The following is a 7,124-nucleotide window of genomic DNA, read 5'->3' on the forward strand; positions in this document are numbered from 1 at the left end:
GAGACGCAGCATAGCGTCAAACAGCAAGCACCTATTTAGACCCCATAGAGATTAAAAATCACAGAATACACACACACACACACACACACACACACACACACATTCTACTCAAGTGTTGAATATCTGAAGGACGACGAAGACACTGACTCAGTTCGTTAAAATGTCATCATGTCTTTATACAAAGTAAGCCGGAACCACAATTACAAGCTCTCAAACACATACCTGGGCTGAAGCTGTGGGACTGGAGCAGAGGTGAAACTAATCGAGGTGTGCAGGGCATCCAGCCAAATGGCACAAGTGGCTTCCCAAAGCAGCACCCAGATGTGAATAACTAAAGGGCAACTGTTTCTCACACAAGCGCCACAAATACGGCTTCAATACAGTCTGCAAATACATATACACACTTCTGCATGCAGCCGAAATTCCCACACTTTTAGGATAACATGTACTGTATCATTCAAGACCCTCAACAGCATGTTTTATATTAAGTTTATTTATAGACTGCATGCAAATATTTGGTTACTCCTCTATCACTTGCTGTACTCCACACCATGTATTTTCAAGTGGACACCTACTATACCTCTGCAGAGAATCTATCTGTTTAATGTCTGTTATCTTGATCTAAACACGCTAACAGGGGGAGTCCTGCGATGTTTTAACTGAAACGACAAAACCACATCACACACACATTTGTGCTAATACACGTTCCTGTTTCTGACATCTCCTAGAAAATGGCCTTTAAACAACTGCCCACACTAAGGTGACTCATACACCCACTGTTCACATATTTCAACACACTATATTATAAATTACACCCCCACACACACTTAAATTACCACTGGTAGTTGGGTTGTAAACTTAATACCTACAATAGTGATACAAGTAGTCATTCAAGTACATAACAGGTGAGTGGCTAGGCTTCTCACCGGCAGGTATACAGGTGCCGAGTGACAGGATTTTCTTTTAATCCAAGATGACACAAGTGAAAACCAGGCAGGCAGATTTGGGATAAAGAGACCATAACCATGAACAAAAGGAAGGCATGTGCTCATCTGATGACATTGCTCAATACCAAGATTGCTTAACATCTAAATTCCATTGGGTTCAATGTCTGTGGGGTTTTATATCTTTCTTTTCTGCAGCCTGGCAAACGACAATGTGTGCCACACTAACACTACATGGACAAAATAATCATCAGTGGGTTTACGTTGGTGACAGAAATCTCTTCTCTGTCAGTAACATCTGGATATGAATAAGCTTCCTTCACATTTGCATTATGTACTAATATTCGAGCTGCTTGTGTTTCTCCAAAGTCAACGAGTGCACCATCACCCAGATGGGATCTTTTGTGTGACTGAAACGATTGATATGCCCATCCATCAACAGCCCGATCCACACAATACAAATGTTACATTTAATTACTAATCTTCTGCTGCTGCAGTGTCTCATTAAACCTGGGACGACTACTGTTACCTGTTTGGTTGAGTACAGTCTGCAACTGACAACTGTTCCGCCCAAACACATAGCAGCCCGGCAGACTGGCTAATAATGGAGATAATCTGCCAGTTTACTCAGACTTGAAGGGTGTAGACGAACTTGCAAAAGTCTGAATTGAATTATTAAAAAAAAGTCAAGCCAGTTTGACTGACTGCGTGATTCCAGCTTTATATCACAAAACATAGCAATGCTAAAGTTTCTATTTGACCTCTAAACTTTATTCTTAAGTAATATCAATATATAATGCACTTCTAATATTATAAATCGAGCTGAAACACAAGAGATTCCTACTGGCAGGTGGTACTAGTGAAATAATCAGTCACTTAAGAAGGTATGAAATAGCCTCTAACATGCTGGATCCTGCATGAAGCACACCTGCTTCTCACAATTGTGTGTGTATGACAGACGGTTATATATACTGTTCTTTTCGTACACAGAAGCTTGTGCGTAAGTGCTTCAGGAAAGATTTCTGAAATGATGTAAAGAGAGGTTATTCTAGTCCCACAACATTGTCTGACCTCCCACTACTGTCGCAGCAAGCCTGCAACTCTATCACCCTCTGACTCTACAGATGTGCACAGAAGATGATGTGGGCTTAACAGCAAAAAAATGCATGAGCTTATTGAGTATTTCACTGTGTGCATGCAAATGAATCCACTGCAGACATCCCCTTTAATGTGCTTGCTCAACTTTTACACTGAAGAAAAATGTATGGGTGCGTGGTGGTGGTCTTGTAAAACTGCCACTGCAGCACACAAGCATAAATATGTCCACATACTGTATATAAACACATGCACAAAAGTAGAGATAAATGCACACACAAAGGAAACAAACACTCGACTGGGTTTTACTCTCAATGCCACACACCCTCCAAAATTTACACAAAGCGGTGAATCACGCGGTTACATTTCACTGCAGAGTAATAATAAGAAAGGTGATAAATCTGCCATCAAACAAGCGAGGGAAACTACAGAACATTACGCACAAGCTGCTGTACATTACCCTCCTCTCCCTCCACTGACACACACACACACACATATGCACACACCCACACATTAAAACACAAAAAAAAGTGTAAAAATGCATCATGATAACATCATAAAATGGTCCACAATCCCTCGCTCCTGTCTTTGGGCACTGGTGCGATAAGGCAGTGATGGGTAGTGTTACCTCACTTGGGTACTCCCGGGGGGAATCCCCTGGTGTTGCTGTTTATGTGTGTGTGTGTGTGTGTGTTTGTGTGTGTGCGTGTGCGTGTGTGTGTGTGTCCACAGAAAGGGAAGAATGCCACCATTGAGCACCCTGCCATTGCGCCAGCAATCCTCTCCCCCGCACCCGCACCCCCACCCCTTCCCGTCCTCACTTGCACTCTGACGTACAGTTGGAGCAGATTTGGTGACACGATGATAAAAGCCTTCCTCTGTTTCTCTGTTTCTCTGCTTTCCTCTTTCTCCAGTGTCACCAGAGTGCTGAGTGCTGGTGCCTTTGCCGTCCACATAGAGAGCTCATTCAAACTGACACAATTACTTTTCACTTCTGCTGTGTGATTAGACAGAGATCAGAGTGTCTCGGTGCATTATCTCCACCATACAGTCAGCAGCTTTGTACAAGAGGCCTAAAGGTGCTACGCCACTCTATATACTTACAACCCTAGACTACTGTGAATGGTAGCATCTTTGAAGCACTTTTTTACACAAAGGCCATAACTTCCTCTGTCATAAATCTGACAACAGTGACAAGCCTGCAGAGGTTTAACAGTTCTGCACGGAGGCAGGAAAACACTCAACCTGTCAGTGTGATTCTTTATTGCTGGATAATTAGTTTTAAACAGAGGCAGAAAAAGAAGCTCAAGAACAAAAAGAATTGATTTGATTTGTAAAATTCAATTTGCCTGGCAGAAAATAGTGATACCAAAATTCACTCACCATTCATCCAAGATGTTCCTGCTGTCTTGCACAAATTGGCCACGTTGTTCACTTTGTGAGGAACTCAGTCTAAATGAACTTCACCCTGCAAAAAAAAAAAAAAAAAAAGCAAACCAATTGCCAATGGGAGTGACCTTGTCATCAGCAAGTTTTTAACTGTAGCCTTTTTATATTTATATAAATGCACAGTGGACGAATAAACGCAGCAGAAAAGGGGGATCCAACAGGAACAGGGGGTACAAAGAACAAAGTGTTAAATATAAATAGGTGTATCATTTTTAGTGTGGAAAGGTAGTGTTTCTCAAGTTCCACCTGACTCTCACCAAAATATATGAAGAAATAAGGCATTGAAGGGGGAAATGAAGTTGGGGAAAAGTTAAAGAAAAGCTTGAATATCTAAAAATGTAAGTTTCCTTAAAGTTAAGAGATGAATTCTCCTGGGGTGCTGACTACGTAGAGAAAAAAATAGGAGCATACACTTCAAGTTTCGGCACGTGGTTTTCATCAGACATTGGAGCAAAAACATCTTGTTTTACCAGACTATGTGCTTTTCCAATAAGGTAGTTTGTGTTGCTGAGTAATCTTTTACATTTCCTTCATTTTTTCCCCCTTTTTTCCACCCCTAGCTGCGTGGTGAGATAGCACAAGTAACTGATGAAGTTAGGAAATATATTTTCAGATGTAGCGAGACAAAACTAAAGGACAGAGGCAACATACACTGAGGAAATGATATGAATGATATATAGGGGTCAAGATCCGAATACTGTCATAAAAGTGTCACAGTCACATTATTGGGACTCATTCCCCAATTGTGAACAAAAACATAGTGCCTTTGAGGTAAGCCACTCAATTTCAGGCTTATAACTCGGTGTATGGTTGAGGTTAGGTGTAGGCATGTATTGTTTATGGTTTAGAGTAGGGTGAGTCTCTGGGGAATTTTTGCAAATCAATGCAATGTCCTCCTTTGTGATAAAAATAAGTCCTTGTGTGTGTGTGTGTGTGTGTGTGTGTGTGTGTGTGTGTGAGAGAGAGAGAGAGTCACCTGACACGAGACGTTGGTGGACGCAGTTGATTACCCACATGTCCAATGCTATTAAAAGGACACGGTCATAATCTCTAATCACTTCCAAGTCTGGCGGAATAAGAGAGCAGGTTAATCTGGATTTACACGTCACCATGGTGAGGTCACAGCCGAGGCAGCTGATACCCTGACCAGCCAGGAAGAGCGGGAGAGAGACAGGTGAAACACACAGAGGGGAGAAGAAAAACAGTGAAGAAGACGATGCTTTATTTTTAGAGATAAATGATCTATTTACTAAATCTTACCCTAACACGACCAAGATACATATACTGTCAGGGAATATGACCTACAAAAGGTTCTGACATGCAATAAACAATATTGATAAACAATATATAACAACAATAATAAAATGATAAAAGGTCCAAAAAATAAATAATCCATTTAGAGATCACCCTAGATGACATAGATATTTCTTTACAATTCTGACGAGAGGGACATGCAGACGAACTTGTGATCTATGCCTATAGGATATGTTTTGCCCTAAAAACAAAATGGGGGGGGGGGGTAAGGTTAATTTATCATTTATTGGATATTGTCACGATAAGATGGCACATGAGAAAAGATTTAAAAAACGCAGCAAAGAGCAGATGAGACCAGGCTGAAGGGTGCTTATCACCCTGCAATTTGTGCACCTAAGATGACACGCACTTAACCGTGCTCACCACCATCAGATTGAAGAAACAATACTATGCACAATCGTTTAAATGAACTGAGTTCAAATTTGAATTGAGTAGGCATATTTTACATCAAATTACAAACGCGTGAATGCTGGTGTGCGCTAAGGCTCTAGTGGTCTAAGGCCCGGTGGCATGTGATCTGTATGCCCTGCAGCTGATCCTGGCACAGTGGGACTGGCCACAGATTTCCCTTTCCCCAGCATTAACCAGTCACATTTAAAGCACGTTACACACAAACTTAGCAAAGGACTGGGATGCTGGGTCCCCTGCACATTTCACTGCCTCTTCGAGGAAGGGGGAGAATTTGGGTCACTGCATGTTCTACTGGACAAACAAGGCTCCCCACGTCTGTCTGCACACATGCATAAGCAAATGTGAGGCTTCCTTATCTGAAGTCCAGAGAGAATCGGTTTCAAGGTGTTCCACGGAGGAGGGGTTTCCCAGAGAGGACGGGTACTTTAAAGCCTACCTAAAAGTGTGCACAGTCTTCTTTCCCGGGTTGTTTTTCAAAATCAACACACCTTTAACCTAAAAAAACGTTTCGCCCTGGCTGCTACAAATTTCACTGTAGTTTGACTAAGGTAGTGGGCTGTACCCCCACCTACCCCCGCCAAGTCCTCTCAGCTAAAGACGCCTTAAGTCTGCGCAGCTGGTGAGGAAAAAGCGGCGCTGCTGTGCGAAGCTGCAAGCCATCACATTCACAAACCTGTTGTAAGTGTCTGCTTGACGAACCGAAGGCTAAGCATCTTCGGATCTAAGGTCTTTTCATTCCCCCGCTTTTCCAACCTTTTCCACGGAGAGAGACAAAGATTGACAGAGAGAGAGAGAGCCAGTGGCAGTGAGAGTTTACTCTCGACGGCTCCTACAGTTGTTTATCTCTCTCCCTCTCTCTGTCAGCTGACTGTAAAACTATCCCCTACTGACTTAACAGGTTGACAATAAGTGTGCTGACTGTGGAGTCGGGGCTCAGTTCAAACTGCATCCCATATCTCCCAGGTTGCCTTAGCCGAATGAAAACGGGGGCACGGTTTACGGCTAAAAATACCTGTCTACGACTATATTTGGCTTGGCTGGATCACAATCACAACGCTAAAATAGTCGGGCCCGCCCCGGCACAATGAATGGGTTCTCTGCTATCTCACTCTGCCTCCGTTCGCCAGCTGCTAAATTTAGCAACAAAGCTTGCGTCAATCACGAGCCTCAGTGCGTCAAGGCATCCCCCGCCCCCGGGAGCTCATCATTGGTCAGAATGAGGACGTTGAGTGAAAAAATACGCGCCTCGTGATTGGCTGCTGTGAGTTATTGTTCTCGGTGGCTCTGGAGGCGCCTTTTTAATTCTGAGGTTGCCGGGTACGCTGCAATGATCGTTTCTTCTTGTACCTGCTCGTCTGCCGTATGTGATTAGTGTTAGGATTTCCTCTCTCTTGACCAAGTGTATGTGCAATCAATAAAACCACAGTTTTAAGCAAGTTACAATGGCCCTCGATAAAGTCAAGTTTTAACTTTAGTCACGTTTTCTTTATGTTGGGGGCCTTTTACTATTGCCTCACTGTTGGGACACATAGGAAGCTAAAATGTAATGTTTAAATTACAAAAGCACTATTTTAACAAGTTCCCAATATGTAAAAAAAAATTAATAAATTCTGCTTACGGGATGAGATTATTCTGTTTGCTCCCACTGCAATTTCCTTTGTGCCAGGATACAATAAGGCTGGACACTGACATCAGATTGTGGCTGATATACATTTGAAAAAGGGTGAAATCTTTTAACTGTATCATTTGACTTGACAAAATAACACTTGAAGGCTTGATAATGGACTACATTACAAATAATGATGGTGATTTTTAATAACTTAAGTCAAAGAAAGATCATAAAATTAACCTAAGAAGCAATTCAGATATCCTATCAATTGATTTATTTTAATGATGGTCTGTGACATGACA

General features: G+C 42.2%; 1 protein-coding gene across 1 annotated transcript in view; it reads right to left on the bottom strand.

Moving 5' to 3' along the window:
- The window catches only part of alg2 (ALG2 alpha-1,3/1,6-mannosyltransferase), a 60,714-nt gene extending 54,668 nt beyond the window's left edge, over positions 1 to 6,046 (bottom strand). The window contains exons 1-3 of the mRNA XM_023400788.2: positions 5,887 to 6,046; positions 4,465 to 4,630; positions 3,423 to 3,507 (exon numbers count right to left, since the gene is read on the bottom strand). The gene's annotated coding sequence lies outside the window, so the exon portion shown is untranslated. The remainder of the gene's footprint in view (positions 1 to 3,422; positions 3,508 to 4,464; positions 4,631 to 5,886) is intronic.
- Between the last annotated feature and the right edge of the window lie 1,078 nt (positions 6,047 to 7,124).

This window comes from Seriola lalandi, unplaced genomic scaffold, assembly GCF_002814215.2.
Source record: "Seriola lalandi dorsalis isolate HSWRI2012SDOR001 ecotype SW California unplaced genomic scaffold, Sedor1 jcf7180002052955, whole genome shotgun sequence".
Taxonomy (NCBI): domain Eukaryota; kingdom Metazoa; phylum Chordata; class Actinopteri; order Carangiformes; family Carangidae; genus Seriola; species Seriola lalandi.